The sequence below is a fragment of the Dasypus novemcinctus genome, chromosome 12 (genome assembly GCF_030445035.2).
Source record: "Dasypus novemcinctus isolate mDasNov1 chromosome 12, mDasNov1.1.hap2, whole genome shotgun sequence".
NCBI lineage: Eukaryota > Metazoa > Chordata > Mammalia > Cingulata > Dasypodidae > Dasypus > Dasypus novemcinctus.
In genome coordinates, this window is record NC_080684.1 from 2,035,016 (window position 1) to 2,049,294 (window position 14,279).

At 41.9% G+C, this 14,279-nt stretch overlaps 1 long non-coding RNA gene across 2 annotated transcripts in view; it reads right to left on the minus strand.

The window, feature by feature from the left end:
* Positions 1-531: 531 nt before the first annotated feature.
* The window catches only part of LOC131280542 (uncharacterized), an 88,163-nt gene continuing 74,415 nt past the window's right edge, over positions 532-14,279 (minus strand). For both annotated transcript variants that reach the window (XR_009188149.2, XR_009188151.2), the window contains exons 4-5: positions 6,765-6,915; positions 532-854 (exon numbers count right to left, since the gene is read on the minus strand). This is a non-coding gene — a long non-coding RNA (uncharacterized lncRNA). The remainder of the gene's footprint in view (positions 855-6,764; positions 6,916-14,279) is intronic.

Genomic DNA, 14,279 nt, shown 5'->3' on the forward strand with positions numbered 1-14,279 from the left:
CCCTGGGAGCCCCAGCACGGCCCCCAGTGCCTTTCCTCATCTGACTCTAAAGAGATATGAGGGAAATGACTTAGCACAGAATTAATCTGAAAACTCCAAACAGTCTGCCCTTTTGTCCAAGGTTGAATATTCCCTGAGCAATTCATGGTTAAACACTAATGCATCAGAGATACTCTGTGTCCTCCAAGCTCCCAAATAGTAAATGATGGTGTAGCTTCCTAATGACCAGGAAGATGAGCTGGACCCATCTGATGCTGCGGTCGGGTTGCTATTCTGTGTCTAAGATATAAATGTTACCTTTTTTGTTTCTTTCTCTTTCCATTGACTTCAGATAAGGTTATCTAAATGTGTACAGTATATTTGACATATATAATTTCCTAGAAGAGGAGAGTGTCAAGTGGGGGCATCCTCAAACTGACCCCTTTTTGAAAAGGACATCCACAAAAAGCAGCAGCAGATTATAAACTACCTTGCAGGGGTCTTTATCCCAGCAACATTTTTCCTCCATCAATTAAGAATTTTGGAATCACAAAGCAAAATGGGCTTGAGAGATGTATGCACAAGCAAAGCATGTGCCCTTCCACAAGTGTCCCCACACTTGCTTAGAGAGCTTTGACTTGACCACCATATCCCATCTGTTCTTCTAAAGCACCAAGAGAAAAGCATCTGAGCAGAGTGCACAGCAAGGTCCAATTCTCAGAGAGTTTTCATTTGGGCAACTGGGCATTACTCTAAGAGAAACCAGAACAGTACAGATTCTGGATTCACTCACTTTTCATTGTTGTTGCATCATCATCTTGCTGCATGACTCACTTGCGTGGGCACTTCTTCACCACACAGGCACTCGGCATGAACTAAATGATCCAGAAGTTAAGGAGATAAAGGACAAACGAGATGTTTTTAAAAAGTTACGTAAGGAAAAAGACCTCTTAATCGAAGCAAAAAGTGCCAAGTAACTTTCGTTAAATGAAAATTTCACTAATAAAGTGAATGAAAATGAACTTTTAAGGCAGGCAGTAACAAACCTGAAGGAGAGAATATCAATTTTAGAAACGGACATTTCTAAACTGAAAGAGGAAAATGAAAAAATAGCAGAAACATCTAGGATAAAAGAAACAGAACATCAAGCATTAAAAGAGGCTAATACCATGATGTCGATGATGCAGTAAGAAAGGGAGTTTGAGTGCCAGGCAATGAAGGAGAAGGCTCTTGTTTTGGAACAACTACTCAAAGGAAAGGAACAGGACAAGACTGGGGAGTTAGATCAGCTTTTAAATGCAGTGAAATCCATGCAGGAGAAGGCAGCTGTGTTTCAACAGGAGAGAGATCAAGTCCTGTTGGCCCTGAAATAGAAACAAATGGAAAACTGTGCCCTGCAGAATGAGCTACAACATTTACATAACAAGGAATTACACTTAAACCGGGAGCTAGAGAGCCTGCATAAGCATGTTTTACAATCAGAAGACTCTTCTACTCGTGAAGCTTTGGCTGCAGAAGACAGGGAGAACAGCCTAAGAAAGAAAGTCACAGCACTGGAAGACAAGCTACTTTCATCCCCTGATGCAATGACGGACGCAAAGTGTCAAGCCAGTTTGCAGGTAGCATCATTGCAGGTCCAACTGAATGCAGTCTCCACACAGAGGGATGAAACTGCACAACAGCTTTCCATCTCACAAGAACAAGTAAAGCAGTATGCTCTCTCCCTAGCCAACCTGCAGGGGGTACTAGACCGTTTCCAGCAAGAGGAAAAAGCTATGTATTCTGCCGAACTACCAAAGCAAAACCACCTTGTAAGGGAATGGAAGACAAAGGCAGAAAATCTGGCAGGAAAACTTTCATCACTACAGGAACGTTTGGATGAGGCGAATGCTGCATTAGACTCAGCATCGAGACTGAGAGAACAAGTAGATGGGAAGGAGGAACAAGTTAAAAATCTTAAAAAACAAAATGCATGCCAACAACAAATGCTGGATGAGGTACAAAAGAAACTGATGAATGTACTACAGAGCACAGAAGGAAAAGTGGACAAAGTCCTAATGAGAAAGCTCTTTATTAGATACTTTCAGACATCAAAAACCAAGTGTCGTGAGCTATTAAGATTAATGGGAAGCAGTCTGGGTATGAAAAAGGAGGAAACGGAAGAGTTGTTCACTGATGGCCAGGGTGCAGTTACCAGGTGGATGAGTGGGTGGCTTGGAGGAAGATCAAAGAGTGTTCCCAATACATCTCTGAAACCTAGTCGACAGCGTGTACTTAATAGTTCTTTCTCAGAACATTTTCTGAAATTTCTACAAACAGAGTCTCATCCATCTGTGCCACCACCAAAATTTCTTCTCATGATATGAATCTCCAAGATCCACCAGGAAGGAAACAACGAGCCACAAATGTGCCACCACATTTTAATTATACAGCAGCATACAAAACCAGTACAAGAGCACCTGAGAATTCATTCTTAGCTCCCTGCTCTGCAGCGGTGCCTCTAATCAGCCTTCCTAGACTCGGAACTGGTGGGCCTGAAATCTTCTTTTGAAACCCAACTCAGATGTGTTGCCCACATTTACAGCTCTGCCATGCCACCTGACAACACCGTTGCAGTTGAACTGAAAGACTCTAAAGCAACGAGCAATCAAGCCAGAAACGACTGTACCACGGTGAAACAAGCAAGCCACCCTTAACCATTATGTGTATATATGTATATATTTTATCACAATGTCACCTTTTAGAAGAAGTCAGGTGTTCATTTGTACCTGTACTGTCCTTATATTTAATAAAACTATCTTTATACTTTTAGAAATTGCAGGTGTCATAGAACAAGTGTGCCATATAATTTCCCTTTTTTCCCTCTGATTCAAACCCTTTTAAACTAAATCATGTATATTTTACCATAATTGACAAAAAAGAAAGAAATGCAAATAGCCATAAAGCAGCTCTTCATTTCCTTCTCTGATTATTTTATGAGACAAGCCCTGTGACTGGTTGCCCACAGCACATCTCCAGGACACAGTAGATTCTAGAGGGGAAGGCAGGGCTCTCGGAAGAGACAGGCAGCTGGCTGTGCCATCGGGCAGGACCTGAGGATCACCAGGGGTTGACAATGTGAGAAAGCATCTCTGCTGGTGCACCGAATTGGGCAGTTCATATCCTCAGAAATGTAACTTTTATGCTACATAAATCTCTATTATGACTTACTTGGTTTAAATATAAGTCGGAGGAAGAATTCCTGAGAATTCTATGCATTGGGCCTGGCTCCCAGTGCAGGACAAGGGTGCTGACATCCGGGCTACAGGTCAGGGAGGACAATGGAAGAGTGGGATGAGGAGGAGGGGTTACTGGCAGGGCCCTGTTTCCTCTCCGAGGAACACCCCACATCACCTTTCTCACTCTGATCGATACATACTCAGTAACTTCATGACACCCAGGCAAGTGGATGTAAGAACCTGCTTCTGAAACTGCTCCCCCCAGAATTAGCACAGGGATCCCCAAACCCATGGTCCTTCCTCTCTTGACTCTCACTCCTGGGCTCCCCTCCCCCTGGGCCCCTTCCCAGTGACTGCATGGCCACTGCCACCACCCTCTCGACTAAGACAAATTCTGTCTTGGCTCCAGGAAAACACGCCTGCCTTGTTTCTGTCATAGCCTCTCAATCCCCTTCCCCATTCCATGTGCCACCCCCTTGCAGTCCACCCAGGTCATCTCACCCAGCTTCCCCTATCCAGAAAGTCCATTCTAAAAGCCCACTGCTAACACACTAGCATCTGCTTTATAAATTGGCTTTATGACTCAACCTTTTCCTCTGTCTCCACCCCATCTACTTGTTGGAAATCTATGCTGGATTCAGGAGTTTCAGCTCACCCAACTTCAAAGCCTCTAAGACCTGCCTGTCTCACACAGTGATACTCACATGCAAAATGATGGGATTGACATACAGAAACTACTCCATTCCTGTCCTTCATTGTACCAAATGGGTTTTTCTCATTAATATCATTATTATCTGTGTAAGTAGTAACTCTAAGTGATAACAATATTAAAATAAATTATGTTTTATCATGGAGTAATATCACTAATGCACAAAAGACCAACTAATCTGAATGCCTTGGAATTTCTTGTTGGTATTGATCTGTAGCTCTTCAAGCCATATTTTATATGTACACACAGAGATATGGAAATAGAGAATGGGTCCCAGGGTCCTGTGGTCTGTGCATTTGCATGGACGCAGGCCAAGTGAGTTCCTCTCTCTTGGGAAATGCTGAAATCACATACAGAAGTGAAGCACAAAGTGTTTCATCAAGAGTCATGGGTACTCAATGGGACAGTTGAAAGCTGAGTGCCCTTCCCAAGAAAACCTAATGAATGTGACTCTATGACAGAAAAACCTGAGATTGAGAGCTCAGTAGTCCTACGGAGAGAAGGCAAAGGCAGTGAGGGAGATAATATGAGGCCAGAACGAGTTCTGCCCTTCAGGGAGCCCAGGAGGGGGCTGGACTGAGTGGGATCAGGACCAACGAGCTGAAGCTCTTCCCAGGACCAGGGAGTGGAGGCAGGGAAGGGCCTTCCAGCCAGCGTCCTGGGCTCCCTCTCTCATCTCACCTCCAGCTTCAAGTTTCTGGCTCCCTCCCTACTCTGAAAATCAAAAGCTATATTCTTAGAGACACGCCCATCAGATGTGGGCAGAACCTAGACTGACACTGAGGAAGGTGGAAGACATCATGACTTTCCCTTTTGCCTTTGCTATGGGCCCTGGGAGCCCCTTCTGCCTACCTGCAAGCCTCAGTTTCTGAGCCCAAGTGAATGCCACTTTTTTCTCAAACAGGCCCAAATCAATAAATTCATCCTGACCCAAATTTCTTTTCAGACATCTCAAAACTGTAGCTTCAAGAACAAAACCTTCTTTCTCCACAAAATACGTAAGGGGTTAAAAACACGCTAGTCCAGATCCCTGCCTCTTATGAACATTGAAAGAGTCATACCATGGGGTGATATTCTGGATCACTATTGCCAACACATGCTGAAGCCAGCTAGTAAGACAGGAAGTCAAGAGTCAGATCTGGAACCTGGCAAAGAGTCCAGAGGGACATCAGTAACCTCAAGATGGCTGTGGGACCCCTCAAACAGTTCTGGCATCCAGAAGACAATTTCCTCCACAAGCCAGGAGAAGCCCAGGATATTCCACAAGGACTTAATAATTGGGCCCTCCTGGGGGATTGATGGGAGAGGAAATCAATCAAAACAACAAACAGCTGCAACACATACCCTGCCGTTAGCAAAGTGTGGAATAATTTATAGTTTGAATGCAAGCACCTCACCCTGTCTCAGTCCCAGTGCTGGGTTGCCCTGCTTCTGCCTTCTGCACCCTTCTCCCGCTGAGTTCTACCACATGGATCAACATGCAAGTCAAACCTGGACACTTATAAACTATAATGGGAAATTGTAGTCTGTAACTCAGCCTGCTTGATCACTTCTCAGCATCTTTCTCTCTACCTGGGACCTGTGATCCGTCATTTTCTCCCATTTCTCTTCCCACCCGACCTGAATAAATTACTGGCCTAACTCAACAGATGTGCTCTTCTTTTTTCCCCTCGATGTGCTCTTGAAATTCACTTCTGCAGCTCAGTCAAGAACCTAGACAAAATCTGGTAACAATGCCATGAACTGTCAGTAGCCTCTTGATTAGTGGAAACAGAGGGTTCTTAAGGTCCTTGAAAATAATCAGAGGGCAGAGTCAGCTTTACAACTCCCACTGGAGAAGCTAGCTATCTTATATAGAGATGGGGATTCCCTTTCTGAATGATGAGATCATTCTCCTTTTAAGAATTTCAAACAAAAGGATGAGATGTCACTCATTGCTGACAGCAATCTCCTCATTGATTGTAGAAGAATTCTGCCATCTATGCCATCAACTCACTGATTAAAGTCCAGGAAAGACCCTTGTATAGAAATTAGCTCAGTGCTTTCTTGACCAAACAAATGCACACTTCACCTGATTGAGTTGACAAAGTCTACCCATTACACCAACTGAAAATGGGCAAGGTAGAGACTTAAATCTTCAGGCTTTTCATATCCTGCTTGAGCCCTGAATCTCAGCAGAGGTGCAAGAACACCTACTCTCCAGATCATTGTATTTGCCCAGAGCAACTAATAAAATGATCCCAAAAGACAAGGAGTATCTACAACTGCAAACAAAACATTTCCTTCATCTGCCCTATAAGATCTAAGTCTCCATGCTATCTGAAGGAGAGCAAGCATCACAATTTCACACTCAAGATAGAGGAATGAATAAACATAAGTAAGGATGCAACCAGGGACCAAAGTAGATCTTGTATCATTCAAATAACAGAAAACATTTTAATGCTGATTTAAAGGAAGTGGTTACCAGACTTTCTTTTGGGAGGGGGAGAGAAAAGAAGGTAGAAATCAGAATATTTTTAGGGCAACTGAATTTTTCTGCATGACATTGTTATGATGGTTATGGGCCATTATACATTCTGCCAATATCTATAAAATTGTATGCGGAAAAGTGTAAACTAAAATGAAAACTATAGAGCATAGAAGTAGCAGTGCGCCAATATTCATCAATTCTAATAAATGTAACATACAAATGGAAGAAAGTATTCTAGGGGAAATGGGAGAGGCAGACAGGTAGGTTATACTGAGAGCTGTCCCCTTGGTGGACTGATACAAAAGTCTTTACTTAAGAAGATACACAGAAGAGGAGAGAGCTCTGTTTTGTTTCATCCTGTGGCCATGGGGAGAGAAGAGTCACTCACCTGTCACTTTGCAGCTGAAGACAACAGAGCAGCTGAGCAGCTGAGCAGGCCTGGAAGGAACCAGCCCTATGACAGAGACTGAGGCAGGAAGCCCTGGGAGCCCAGGCAGAGGTCTCCTCCCTACGGCTTCCACTCCGGGCAACTGACTCTCCTGAGAAAACAATGAGTAGGACTCTTAGGGCCTTGTAACTGTAAACTTTTACCCAAATGAATACATTTTAAAGCCAACAGAGTTCTGGCACTTTGCATCAGCACCCCGTTGGCTGACTAATACAGCTATAAGTCTTTATTTTTTTTTCGTATTAACAAAATATGGATTAGTGAGAGTGTGAAAAATGAGAATACTCGGAAATAACTGGTGGTGTTGTTAACTGGCCAACTGTATTTCAGAATGTTTTGGCTCTTCCCAATGTGTTAAAAATAGAATTTTCATGTATCTGGAAAATATCATGTGCTGGAAAGCATGGTCATCAATAATCAACATGGGGATGAATCTACTAGTACCCCTCAAATTCCACCTTGTGTTTTACACATCTGTTTGCAAGGGAAACCCACCTTTTCTCCAGAGCTCTGCAGTCAGTGTGCTCTGCTACAAACAATGCATCTCAGTCTTGTTTTCACCATTCCCCAATAAGGGCAGCCAATCCTCCTCACAACTTTTGTATGTGAATTTTAAATAAATGAACTAGAAGGGAAGCTAGCCATTATTAAAACCAAGACAGTTTTTCTGTTTCCAGCTCATTTCCAATCTCCAAAGCCCTAAGGCTCTGACAGGGAAATCATTAGTAACTGGCCTCCCAGCCAGGGGCTCAAAGGCGGGCTCGGTTCAAGCACAGTCCTGATCAGCACCCCCTCCTTCAGTCCTTTCCTTGACAGAAATACCTGAACACAGACATATCCATGGGCCACAGATCTGTTACTAGGGTTGTCCTGATGGACATACACCTCCTTGGAGGCATGAGATTCCTATGGCTGTTTCGAAGAGGATAAATTTGGGAATCAAAGCAACATGTATTACCATCCTTAGAATTCTCGTATTTAAGTCTGAAATAGGATTCATTGTGCCAAATCATGGTATTTATAGGAATGCATCTCCTCTACAGACCCTAGGAGAGAATCTAGTTTCAGATTCTAGAGTAGGGTTTCTTGAACTCGCTCACTCATGGCCTCTTGGCCATGTTGAAAACTGATGTGATCAGTCTACTTCAGTAGTTATATAGTCTTGTTATTGTCCTGCTACCTAATATCCCTCTCGTCCTCAAGGACACCTGTCAATGTGTATAGGGCCCACTGAAAACTCCAGGAATTCTCATCTCAAAATCTTGAATCATACCTGCAAAGACCCTCATGCATATCAGCCATCATTCGCAAGTGTCTTGTTTAAGAACCTAGATATATTTGGTGCTACATATTCAGCCTAATACATTGCCCTGGTGGACCAATCCTCAGGTGTTACCTTCTCAGTGGTCATTTTATTTTCTAGTGTACAGTAAATATGTGTTATTCTATGTGTGTTTGTCTTTGATGTTTAAATTATTTTTCATAGGCACACATGTGATCCATCTGGGCCTCTCAAAATGAGTGTACTGCTGTTCTTTATGTTTGTAATCTGGAAGTATATAATTAAGAACTTACAGGAAGGGCACCTTCTGAAGCAGAAGGCCTCTGTTAGTCTGGTGTATGCCCACTGTGGGTACATATCCTTGTCAGCCCATGGGGAACAATGTCCCTACTGAGCTTCCCCATAGCTTAGAAGAAGGGCTCTCCCACATGCACATGAGGACCCCTGCTTCCAGGGTAAGGACAGATTCAGAATTGGAAAGTTTATGACTCTCTTCTCTGTGAACTGGGTGTGTCCTCAGGGAGATCACCTCATGGACTTGGAAATCTTGGAGTTCACAAGTGTCTTAGGGATTGGTGGGGATGGATGAATGGTGAGGTTTCATCTCACTTACTGTGGTTAACCGTGTCCTCATGTGTCCTATGTCAGGTACAGCAGGGGGTGTCAGGCCCACATCAGGTGAAACCCTCAAAGACCCTTTTGTCACCTCATATTTTGGTAGGTTCTTCATCACAGCCCAGTGTTCCAACTAAGTCTGGATCCTTCAGTCCTGAGAATACCATCACGGTGGAAGAGTGGCACTGCATTCACTTCTACTGCCTACTCCAAACCTTTCTACCAGAGCAGAATATCGATGCCAGAGATACGCCAAAGAACCAGCTCCTGTTTCAGCTGAGCTCCAGGACTGTCTTGGAAAGAGCAGTGTATCACTGTTTAAGAATCACTGTGAGAGAAATGTAGTGGGATTCCAGGCACCAATGCCCCCCCACAGCTGGCACAATGGGGATGGCCACTAGGTGGAGTGAAGGATCCATGAATCACTGATGCCCATCTGATGAACCAGGGCAGAGAGAGCTTAAGTAGGACCTTCTTGAATTAGCCTGATTATTTCTTCTCCTTAGAGAGAAAACAACTTACCAATAGTGTCTACCTTTCTAATATGTGCGGGTATGTTTGCAGGTGCTAACCTAAGTATATGTGATAATGTGTTTGATATTCTATATCAATATGTACGTAACACAGGTTATGCTATGCACATTTTCATGGGTTCATGTGTTTGCATTAGCATGTGGGTAGCTATGTTTTACTCTGGGAAATGATGTCTTTGTGTCTGTGTGTGTCTAAGTGGGAAAGAGTGTGGATTAACTTGGGTGTAGTAGTGTACATGAATCTTAGTATACGTGTTAGCCTGGGGTGGCTCGAATGGCTGAGTGTGGGTTAGCATGTGATTGTGTTAGTGGTTTATGGCAATGAACATATATCATTTATGGATCCTAATGTCTACATTCTTACGTGTTTATGTGGCAGTACATTGGTATATATGTAAGTGTGATTATGGTTTTGTGTCTTTTATCCCATTTCTAATTGGATGATTTGACTAAAGGACAGGACCATATATTTCATGATAATTCCTAAATTTCCAGAAAAATTCAGATGCTGCACAAGTATGCCTAAAAATCTGTAAGTTGTGATTTGATGACATCTCCCGACTGGATTTTCAAAATTTCATCCCTGGCATGAATGCTTCTGGTTTCCGACTACTTTGTTTCTGAGCCCTTGGTTCCATGGACCTCAGTTTCTCCTGAATCTTGCCTTGGACTCAGTCTTCCTAAACTCCCCTGGCACTGATAAAATCCTGGCCCCTGGAATCCATGTGGCTGGGTCCCCCTTTCACCTGCTTGACTAGAGAAGCTGGACTCCATGGTTCCAAACGCTCCCTCCACCTGCAGCAGGTCCTGCCCTGGCACTCAGTAATGTTGAGGTCCCCTGCACTTATCCTTGGGTCCTTGGTCTCCACCTCACCATAGTTCACATTCCTGGACTCGAAAATCTTGAGGTCCCTTGCACCTGCCCTGCACCTGCACTTTGATTCAGTGATCTTGACCTTCCCCTCACCTTCTCTTTGACATTATCCCTGAGGTGCATCTTCTTGACTTCCACAAGCACAAACCCTGGCCTTGAACTATGGGCTTGGTGTTACTGAGACAACCTTACAGTCAGTCCTGCTGTTCCTGTACAGCTGTAGGTCTGATGTCCTATATTCTTCTCCCTAATATGTGTCCACACAGCATATCTTCATTGGTTTTGAGCATACAGGCTGATGGATGTAGATGACAGCTAGAACTGTCCTTGGCAGGCATCTTGGACTGGGATGGCTGAGCTATAGCTGTGAGTCAGTATGGCTACTATTGCTAGCCAAGTTTTGCAGCCCTTGGCAGGCTCCTCTGGTTAAAACGCAGTCCTTGGTCAGCAAAGCTACACACTCTGCTCTCAGCTGCTGGACCCTACAGGTGTCCACAGAGCTACTCATTACTTCAAAGAAGAGCTGTCCAGGGTACAGGAGAAACACAGACCCTTAGGGAATATTCCAGATGACAAAATCAACCTCTCCTGCCTTTGCACAACTCTGGCATTGTGGGGCCATGAGCAACCCCTGAAAGCCCCTCTGCAGGGGAGAGTTGAATCTGGGCTCACACTACCTCTCTTCATTTTATCTCACGCAGTAATACACCAACATACTCTTGGCTTTCAGACTATCCACTGGAGGACATGGTAGGTTCTAGGCATTTTTCTTGGACATGATGGACTTGCCCTTCATAGTCTGTGTAGTGCTTCTTCATTCCATCAATCCTGAACCCCAATCAATCAGCAGACACCCCAGCAGGGGGTCTGCTGGAAACAGCCCATCTACTAGTTACTGAGGGTGAACTCAAAGGATACAGGAGAGTCTCAGAGACTCCCCACTCATTACCCAACTCTCCCCCAGACTCCACCATCTGCACCCAACATTCAACACCTTGAGAAAATGATCCCACAATGTCAATCTTCCTCTCACTCACATTCACTCACAAAGCCAATATATTTATTTTTCTACAAAAAAAATTCTATTAAACTTCCATATTATGAACCTAGCTAAGCTAAAACCCCATGATAAATTGCTGCTTTTCAGTTCTACTCAATGAATGTGAAGACCTCAGAATCCCAGGGCTGGGGCTCTCCTCTCCCAGAGTTGTAGGTTCAGGACTGAGCTGGTTTCAATCAGCTGGGTTAGGGACCCAGTTGTCATTTCCTCGCACCATAAAGCAAGGTCTAGTGTTGGATACCGGACAGTGCCTAGAGCAGGTATGAGTGTCCTGGTGGCCTTAGAAGAGGTAGCATTCAGGAAAATGGGATTTCACATTATATGATTGTGCTAAACTAAAACTGATACCAATCATTTCATTTTAACAAAAGAACATGAAACATGGAAATAAGTATCAATATATCTCCACTTCGTGGACGTAAAACTACAAAAGACGTAAAACTACAAAAAGAATAAAAGACAATTAAGTGACATGCCTATGAACACATATTTGGTAAATGTGAGCCCAAATCTACATCACTAGACTGGAATTCCTACGTGAACAAGACACAGTTTCACAAACTTACTGACGTTTACACCCTGGACAGATGCCGTTCTGTAGTAGGAATCAATTGTGTTGTGAATGCATTCTAGTGTTTACCTGAGTAACAGGCAGAGGACCAGGGTTCAGGAATTTTTCTTCAGGCGTCTCTGTCACATCATGGATCCTCATTTATGTCTCCATATCACCTTCCTTACCAATATATCTACATTTTAAAAATAGATTCTTGAGGGATATCTGACATCTCAAAAATGACATACATTTAAATTATAAAATTCTTTATGTACTTTGATATGCATACACTCACGCAACCAGCACCACAATCAAGAATGTGAGCAAATCCAACAACCCTACAAGTGTTCTCTTCTCCATTTCTAATTCCTCCATCCTACTTCTTCCAACTCCCAAAACGTGCCCAGCTAGGACAAATCTTTATGTAACACTGTATTACGATGCATCTTCCAGAATTTATAAAAATTGAATCATAATGTACGTGCTTTATTTCTTCACCTTCTTCACTCGGTGCAATTTGGTAATCCATCCATATTGTGAATCCGAAGTAATCATGACTCTACTACTGAGTAGTATTTCTAGTATCGTAATAAATGCATATACCCCCCCCCCCAGTGCATTCATCTACTCACCTGCTTATATTAGGACTGTTTCTAGTTTCTAGCTGTTAGAAAGAAGTCTGATACTCAGGAAAAAAGGGCCTATATTATTCCTACAACAAAATCATTAAGAAAGTGAAGTCGTTTTATACATAAGTATAAAAGAGAGAAATTTTAAAGTAAAAATATTTTTAAAAATTGGGATATTAAAAAATAATGAAAAAACATTTGAAGAAAAAGTAACGTTTTTTTGCATTTTGCCTTTCATCACGGTAAGACAGACAGTTATTCTGTATGTACAGTGACATTTTCTTCAATTTATGCACCCAGTGTCATATATTTTTTTTCATTTATTCTTCAAAGAAATTTTAGGTCATAGTAGAGTCACATACAGAATATAGGGGATTCCCATATAACCAACATTCTTCCCCTTTTCCTCTTTCCCACAACGATAGGATTTTATGTGTGGAAAGTACATTTGGTCAACTGATACACAAATATCTAAACATAGTTAACTAACCACCATCAATGATTCACCTTATGGTTTACATTTTGGACTATATATTTTTATAAAATCTGATAAAATTTAACATGGCCTTAATCCATTACTGCAAGATCATGCAGAATTTTAAGGTTTCTTATCTGGTTTATTATAACCTTTTATATCTAGTTTTATTTACATTACTTTTGAAAAAGTATATTCCAGTATACAAAATGTATCAAGATCAAGAGCTTTCATTTATTTGCAGTGATATTACTCATTACTCTTCACCTATATTACTTTTCCACGGGGATAGGCTTGAATATGTTTTCTAGTTGTCATTATATACGAACTTTTTTCTTGAAATTCTGGACCTTAGTATGATTCAGGATAGCTTTCTCAACCTCACAAACCTCTCTCTCTCGCTGTTATTTCACTGCAATGCTAAAACTATGGAAGCGTGATTCTTTCTATTTTTCAATTTTTAAAAAAGCTTTAGATTACATAAATGTTATATAAAAAATAGAAGAGATTCCCATATGCCCCACCCCCTCACACACTTTCCCATGTGAACAATACCTTCCATTAGTGTGGTACATTTGTTGCACCTGATGAACACATACTGAAGCATTGCTACTATGACCATAGTTTACATTATAAAGTTGCCCAACATAATTTTATATGTTGTGACAAAATAGATCATTGGCTTTATCTATCATTGCAGTATCATGCAGGACACCTCCAGTGTTCCAAAAATGCACTCGTATTACTCCTGTTCTTACCTCTCCCCACCCACAGAACCTCCAGTGGCCATGGCATTTATACCAATGATAAAAGTAATTCCATTGCTGGAATAATAATAAGTCCAGTAAAATAATAAGTCTACCTTAGTCCACTTTTCATTCCACAATACTGAAGATTTGGGGATGCTGATGCACACTCTGTTTCTAGTTCAGTGGGCGTTTAGGTCCCATCAGGCAGTTGGATACTAAAATCTACAGGAGCTTGCTTCCCTATTTCCTGCTTCCAAATTTCATCCACTCTTAAGTATGGATCTTCACACTCCTTACCTCCATTCTCTATTTTGTTTTTCCATCTGATTATGGCCCCTTACTTAACATTTTCAAAGGGAACAACTACAATAAATCTAGATATGATCTTAATTTTCATTTTTTTACATGCATCTTTTCAATTTATTCAAACAAGAATTTAGCGTGCCATTACTTTTAACAGGTTCTCACCTTTAGTATATTGTTAAGAGCTTGGGACTCTAGGTTAGTGTTCACAGAAAATGTTAGAATTTTCTTTACATATTAACCCACATAAGGTTGTTTCATTATCCATTTTCAAAATTAAAATCAATGTCTAAATAAAAACAGATGACATGTGTATGTTTCCTTTCATTGTCTGTAAAATGAAGGGCTTTTTCTCATTGATTTTTTTTTTTTGCCGATTTTT